The sequence below is a fragment of the Rhinopithecus bieti genome, unplaced genomic scaffold, assembly GCF_001698545.2.
Source record: "Rhinopithecus bieti isolate Rb0 unplaced genomic scaffold, ASM169854v2 scaffold_7509, whole genome shotgun sequence".
Lineage (NCBI taxonomy): Eukaryota > Metazoa > Chordata > Mammalia > Primates > Cercopithecidae > Rhinopithecus > Rhinopithecus bieti.
The window spans coordinates 271,509-279,413 of NW_016805750.1; the positions used below are offsets into that span (position 1 = coordinate 271,509).

A 7,905-nucleotide genomic window follows, 5' to 3' on the forward strand; every position below is an offset into this window, starting at 1 on the left:
AGCAAGACCCTTTCTCTAAAAAGAAAACCAAAAGAACAAAGGCTTTCAGAATCTTTTGGACTGTGGCCCGGAGTAAGGTATAGATTTTACACTGCAACTCTACACAGATACCACACACACATACATACAGATGAAGCCAAAGTTCAGTCAAACAATACTTGCCTTTACTACGTGGGATGCATTCTAACAGTTTCTATTTGGTTTTCTTGTAATACTGGGTCATGACTCTCTAAATCAATTTCATGGCTCCACAGTTTGGAAAACACCCATCTAGAATACAAGAAGTCACTTGAGCTGATTGCTAGATAAACTAGCCCCACTCTGAATGAGAGGGTCAAAAAACTGACATGAAACTATGAACCAGGAGCCTAAAATTCCAGCGTCACTGCTTTTGGGTTGTGCGAACTTGGTCAGTGGCTTCTATTTCTTGAGTGAATGTGAAAATCTAATGGTATAATTTAGCATTAATGCATGCTAGAAATACACTGGAAATAGATGTCACTCAAGTGGCATTCTCAAGGAAAATTTAACAAAGGGACTGTCTGAAGCATGTGTGCAGGGTTAAAGCAAGGAAAAGGAGAGGGAACATTTATTAGAACCTGGAGAGAGAGCTGTGAGAGAAGTTGCCCCATAGGACACAGGCAGGGAAGAAGCTTGGTGGTAAATACCCTGACCCTTTCTTCTTCCTCCCGGCAATCTCCTATTAATATTTCCATTAACCAACACCAACCAGAAGCCAGAGGGCAGAATGGTCCATTGTTGAAATCCTTACAGGTCAGCTTCCTGGCACCCCAGCAGAGTGAAGAGTGGAAAGTGAATCAGGAGGGCTGAATGGAGAAGAGTCCTCACCCCAGTGATGACAGCATAGTGAGGGACAGTGTTTACTGTGCCACCTCCCAACAGTCACGTGCCATTCAGAAAAGTGATGCCCTCACTCCTATAGCCCTTAAAGTTTTGAAGTGTTTCCCATCCATTTTCTTTTTTAAAAATTTCCCTTCCTTCCTTCCTTCTCTCTCTTTCTCTTTCTTTCTCTCTCTCTTTCTCTCTTCCTTTCTTCCTTCCTTCTCTCTCTCTCTCTCTTTCTTCTTTCTCTCTCTCTCTCTCTCTCTTTTTTTTTTTTTGACACGTCTGACTTTGTTGCTGAGGCCGGAATGCAGTGGTGCAATCTTGGCTGACTGCAACCTCTGCCTTCCGGGTTGCAGGTTCAAGCTATTCTCATGCCTCAGTCTCCCAAATACCTGGGTTTAGAGATATGCACCACCACACCTGGCTATGATGATGCCACTGCACTCCAGTCTGGGTGACAGAGCAACCTTGTCTCAATAAATACATAAACAGGAAGAGCCTCAGGGTTGGCACTACAAGGTGTAGACATGGATCAGGCTGAGAGTGAAGAGTCCTAAGGGAAGGCGTGGGCCCCTGACATCTTGAAACTGGTCTGACACTCACAGCGAGACCATGTTCTTTATGCTAGACATACCTGATCTCACAGAACACCAACATCAGGTGAGGTCATTAGACAAAAACAAATCACTGTGCAGCCCTCCTAAACACCATCACTTTGGGTAAAAATGAGTGACTACTGCTTCTTTACCAATTACCTTGTCCTCACTCTAGTCTGCCCTCCCTGTCACTATCAAGATACCAAACCATAACGTCGTTCTTGCTTTCTATCAGTACCCGGTCCAAGGCAAACATCACCTTCTTACACCCTCCTCAACATTACCCAACCAAAGCCCAGACTCTAGAGTTTTCATCAATATCTTCTTCCTGAGATGCCCCATGATTGTTTTGTGGAGAGCATCCTTCCTCACCACATCAAGTAACAAACCCAGCTGGTCAACTGCAGGTGTGTTCCTGGTGGTCTGTGACTGGAAGACACTGACACTCAGAAATGAGGGAGTTCAGAACATGTTGCCCCCAGATCTGCTGCTGTAGAATATTGACTATTTTGAGTTAAAAACAGATAAGAAAACAGCAGATGCAAGAAGACAATTCTGATCTGTTTCTTAAAACAAAAGATAATTCCCATGTGAAGAATGCACTCTCTGTACCAGAAGCAAAGTCCCACTACCATCAAGGATGGGGAATGGAGACCAAGAAAAATCTGCATACACAAACCTTGTTAGACTCATCCTTATCTTCCTGGCCACTTCTCCACACAACTAACCATGTTAGCCCAAGCCCCTTTACCTTGTCACATTTTTCTTTTCTTATTTTTTGTTCTTTAACTTTTTTAGCGAAATTATCATCTTTTAATTATTATCTTTCATACCTTTACGAGTTCCTAGGGTACGCACTGTGCACAACACGTGCGCAGGTTTCCTGTTATCCACTATGTAATATGTCATTGCGCCATTGTTGGATGTGGGCCTGCACCCATTAACTCCTGTGCATTTACGGAGTTAGGTAGTATCCTCTCCTAATCTACCCTCCTCCTCCGCGTCCCGCTCCAGTGACAAGATGCAGGCCCTGGTACTGTGATGTCCCTCTCCTGTGTCCAACGGATCTCATTTGTCTCCAACTTCCCACGTATGCGACATGCAGTGTTTGGTTTTCTGCTCTTGGGATAGTTTGCTGAGAATGATGGTTTCCAGCTGCATCCATGTCCCTACAAAGGACATGAACTCATCCTTTTTTACGGCTGCATAGTATTCCATGGTGTATATGTGCCACACCTCAAGAATCTAGAACTAGAAATACCATTTGACTCAGCCATAGCATTACTGGGTATATACCCAAAGGATTATAAATCATGCTGCTATAAAGACACATGCACACGTACATTTACTGCGGCACTATTCACAATAGCAAAGACTTGGAATCAACCCAAATGTCCATCTGTGACAACCCAAATGTGGCCTTGTCACATTTTCATAATGCATTACCCTTTGTCCAATTCACTATGTGTTTACTCTAACTGCCTTTTTGGGTCTTCATTTCCTTAATAAGGCCCCTGTGTCATGTAAAACTTGTGTTAAATAAATGTGTATGTTTTTCTCTCATTCATCTGTCTTATGTCAATGTAACTCGCAGGTGCAGCCAAAAATCCCTATGAGGGTAAAGTTGTGCCTCCCCTCCTGGCGGGCCCGTGGAGGGTCGGGATCTGGGGACGAGCAGAGGCAATAGCCCTGCACTTCTGGGTAGTAGGGGATCCCAGGAAAGCCACTGAAGGTGAAGGTCCTAGGCCTGCTCTGGGCAGGAAAACTGAGGGCTTGCCCAAACACCATAACAAATAGGACAAGGACCTTGCAGAGTCCAGAATTTACTCCAGAAAAGTTTATTTTAAGCAAAAAGAACATAATAAAACTACAATTAAAAGAAAAAATCCAGCTGGGCATGGTGGCTCATGCCTATAATCACAGCACTTCAGGAGGCTAAGGGAGGAGCATTGCTTGAGGCTAGGTGTTCAAGACCAGCCTGGACAACATAGTAAGACTCCACCTCTAAATTTTTTTTTTTTTAATTAGCCAGATTGCTGGCACATAGTCTCAGCTACGTGGGAGGCTGAAGTTGGAGGACTGTTTGAGCCTAGGAGATTGAGACTTCAGTGAGCCAAGATTGCACCACTACACTCAAGCCTGGGTGACAGAGCAAGACTGTCTCAAAAAAAAAAAAAAAAAAAACCATAGAAGAAAGAAGCGGGGGGAGAGAGAGAGACAGAGAGAGAGAGAGAGAGAGAGGAAGCAAGGAAGGAAGTTGGAAAAGAAAGAAAGATAAAAAGAAGAGGAAATCCATCAAAAGAAGGAAACAAAAAAGAAAAGAAAAAAGAAAGAGAGAAATCCATCGGAAAGAAAGAGAAAGAGAAACCCATCAAAAGAAATAAAAAAAAAAAAAGAAAAAAGAAAGAAATCCAGCAGAAAGGAAGAAAGAAGAAATAAAGAAGGAAAGAGAAAGAAAGAAATCCATCGAAAGAAAGAAAAAAGAAAGAAGTCCATCAGAAAAAAAGAAAGGAGAAAGAGAAAGAAAGAAAGAGAGAGAGAGAGAGAGAGAAAGAGAGGGAGGAAGGAAGGAAGGAAGGAAGGAAGGAAGGAAGGAAGGAAGGAAGGAAGGAAGGAAGAAATCCATCTAGTCGCTCTGTGTTGGGGGATTAAAGAGACAAATACTGGTGGCTGGGAGCCCAGTGAGGAGGCTGTGGGGAGGAAGTACACTGGGATGCTCAGAGACTACCCAGGTCCCCGCTTGGAACTTGGAGTCTTTCTCTCCTTCATTCTCTGCAAACTCAACATGTTCCTTTGAAGCACGAGTGAAAGAACCTAAGCAGCTCCAGTTCTCAGAATTGCTTGCTGGTCCCAGAATGCAAGCTGCCTGTCTCCTTGCTCCTGGCCAAAAAACACCGAGAGGAAAGCACTGGAGAGCAGATAATTCGGCTCCTCAGAGAAACACTACACACAGATGTCAGAAGAGAAAATTAACCCAGAGTTTGTGGACTGGATTCTCCTTCAGTCATACAAGATGCATGTCTAATTAATGGAAATGATTTTGGAGCAATGCCTTTGGTTTCATGAGGGGAAAATATTTGAGATGAAGGATTTGTCCAAATGTATTTTCTTGATGCCTCCTCCAAAGAACCTTGAAAAGGAAGAAAAACAAAATGCAAGCTAAATGTGAGTGCTAACTGATTTCTAGCTTGCAATGTTTTATTAACAGTATCTGGAGCTTAGTCTTTCCGGGCCTCGCTTCCCCCAGCCCCTGCGCCGGGTCGCAGCGAGAGGTTCCCGAGCCCCGGCGCGGGCGGATTCTGGGGTGTAGATGCTGCTGACCAGCCCACCCCAGCCGAGGTTCTCAGCACCACCTTGAGAGCTTCAGCTGCCCCAGGGTGTGCAGATTAGAATCCCAAGAAAATCAAATGGCATCCGGGGATTTCTGCTCACCTGGAGAAGGGATGGAAATACTTCAACAGGTGTGCAGCAAACAACTTCCTCCTTGTAACCTGAGTAAAGAAGACTTGTTACAGAATCCATACTTCAGCAAGCTTCTCCTGACTCTCTCACAGCATGTGGATGAGAGTGGCTTAAGCCTCACTCTGGCAAAGGAGCAGGCTCAGGCATGGAAGGAAGTTCAACTGCATAAGACAACATGGTTGAGGTCTGAGATTTTACACGGAGTCCTTCAAGAGTTGCTTGTGGACTACTATGTGAAGATACAAGACACAAATGTAACTTCTGAGGACAAAAAGTTCCATGAGACCCTTGAACAGTGGCTACTTGTAACCGAACTGATGCGACTCTTAGGTCCTAGCCAGGAGAGGGAGATACCTCCACTGCTGGGGATGGAGAAAGCAGACCTTCTGGAACTCATGCCACGCTCAGAGGATTTTGTGTGGATGAGGGCTCGGCTACAGCAAGAAGTAGAGGAGCAGCTCAAAAAGAAATGTTTCACTCTGCTCTGCTACTATGATCCCAGTTCAGATGCTGACAGTGAAACCGTGAAGGCAGCAAAGGTGTGAAAACTCGCAGAGGTCCTGGTGGGTGAGCAGCAGCAATGCCAGGATGCCAAGAGCCAGCAGAAGGAGCAGATGTTGCTGCTGGAGAAGAAGAGTGCTACTTACTCCCAGGTGCTTCTCCGCTGCCCTACTTTGCTGCGGAGGCTTCTTCAGGAACACCAGCTAAAGACTCAATCCGAGCTGGACCACATCAATGCCCAGTACCTGGAAGTCAAGTGTAGTGCTATGATCCTTAAGCTGAGGATGGAGGAGGTACAGATTTTGTCTGACACTTACACTGTTGAGAAAGTGGAAGTTCATCGTCTGATTCGGGACTGTTTGGAGGGAGCCATTCACCTACAGGAGCAGGACCTGGAGAAGTCAAGACAGGTCCTGAACTCCTATGAGGTGCTTGGGGAGGAGTTTGACAGGCTGGTGAAAGAGTACACCGTACTCAAGCAGGCAACGGAGAACAAGCGGTGAGCTCTCCAGGAGTTCAGCAAGGCCTGTAGTTGAGCTCTGGCAGGGCCAGGAAACATGGCTTCTGCACAGCTGCTGCCTCCTAATCTTCCTGCTAGTAGGACCACCTGCACCTGGGGGTGCCTTCACTACAAGGGAGTGTGGAAACGCTTATGTTTACTTGAAACACTGCAGTCATTTAGGCACCCTCCTGGTTTCCCTTTATTTTTTATAATGACTGGGCCTCTTCTGGAAAATCTTGCAAGCAGATTTATATAATTTTTATGCATAGCTGTGTGTCAGTGTCATTCCTGTATTGTATTTGATTATCTCCTGAATAAAGTTATGATATTGTATCTTTAAAAAAATATATATGTGGTTCATCTGCTGTTTGGGAGAGAAACTTTTAATTCCAACTGGTACCTAACCAGTCCTAAGCAGGCTCTCTGAATACCTAACTTAGTACCCATGAAAAGTAGCTCAAGCTTGAAGTACAAAAGGCTAAATAGTAATTTGGAAGTTTGCTGTGCTTCAGAGTGAAGCCCCTTCTTGTCCTGCGTAGACAAAGATGTCTGCTGGGTTTCATGAATGTTGCATGGCACGTGTAATTATGCTAGATAATCACCTCACCTAAGCCCCACACCTGATGATGAACGGGCTGTGGCAGGCTCTGTCTCCATCCTCATGAGGAATTATTCAGCACCTACACTGTATTCCACTTCTGTTTGGGCCCGTAAACATACATATTTATCAAGAGCCTTTGCAATTCTGACACCATCTACTTTAAGACACTATCCTATTTGTGGGTAATCAGCACCTCATGAATATTAGATTTCTCCCTTAATTTCGCTAGCGTGGCTTTCTTCTTGGCAGGGAAAGGTCAGGACTCAATCAGGTGAATATTGCTAAGAAAAAAAAGCAGAACAAATTCCTGCTCTGGGCAGGAGGACGCTGTGGTTCAGGGATGAAAGGGCCTCCTCCCTGCTTTTCTTCTGCTCTCTCCTGAGTTCCCAGCACTTCCCTACCCCCTGACCCCGACCCAGCCTTCCCGTCTCATTGTCCAGAGATGGCTGCGTGGTTAAATGGCTCATCACTGAATAGAAGCAAATAAGTATCAAAGGCACAAGTACCTGTATGTCAGAACTCAGAAACAGATGATGGGCGAGTTGCCAGGAGAGAGCTGAGCCTTGCACTGAGATCGTGGGTGGAGACACATCTTCCTGCTCCCAACTACAGCTCAGAAGACCCAGCCTCACATCCCAGTCCAGTCCTGGCTCCTCAAGACTCCAGACCCACGGAGAGGTGGTGCTGATGGTGAGACAGCCAGGAGGATGGTTCTACAGTAACCCACAGAGTGCTCAGAACTCATTCCCCAAATCAGCCACTTTCGAATCAGAAACTAGAAAGAGGGAGATGGAATACAAAATAAAGGAATGTCAAGTTAATCACACAGCTGGACCCTGGGAGGCAGTCCATGGGCTGGGCAGTATCTCAATAAGGTTTAGGATCTAGGGTCACAGCTGTGAGGCCTCGACCCCAGCCCCCCAACCTTCTATTCAGCCAGCCAGCCTTTACTTCATTTGGCTATCACTAAATGAGAACCTACAATGTGCCAGACATGGGGCTAAGCACTAAAAGCGCAAAGACAAGCTGGACAGTGTCTAAACCTTTTAAACCTATTCATTCATCTCTTCTTCAGGCTTGTACTGTCTCCACTAGGTGAAGATATTGCCAGCTGAATTCAAGGCAAAAGGCCAAACACATGTGGTCGCTATCCTTTCATAAAGCACAGTGTTCACGGGTGGACATATGCTTATTTTGTGTTGATTTGTTTGACAATCGATTATAAATTGAATAAGTACTAGAGAAGCAAGACACTGAGTTTTGTAGCAAGAAAAACAGGAAACACCAAATCTAGCCTGGGGCCTTTGGGGAGGCTGCTCTGAGGAGGTGAGCTGAGGTGAGGAGTGAGGGACCAGGTCGAGGGGCTGAAAGAACATTCCAGGCAGCGGGGGCAACCA

The 7,905-nt window shown here is 45.4% G+C and overlaps 1 pseudogene; it reads left to right on the forward strand.

The window, feature by feature from the left end:
* The first annotated feature begins 4,808 nt into the window (after nucleotides 1-4,808).
* Nucleotides 4,809-5,941, forward strand: LOC108530585 (HAUS augmin-like complex subunit 4 pseudogene; annotated as a pseudogene).
* The last annotated feature ends 1,964 nt before the right edge of the window (nucleotides 5,942-7,905 follow it).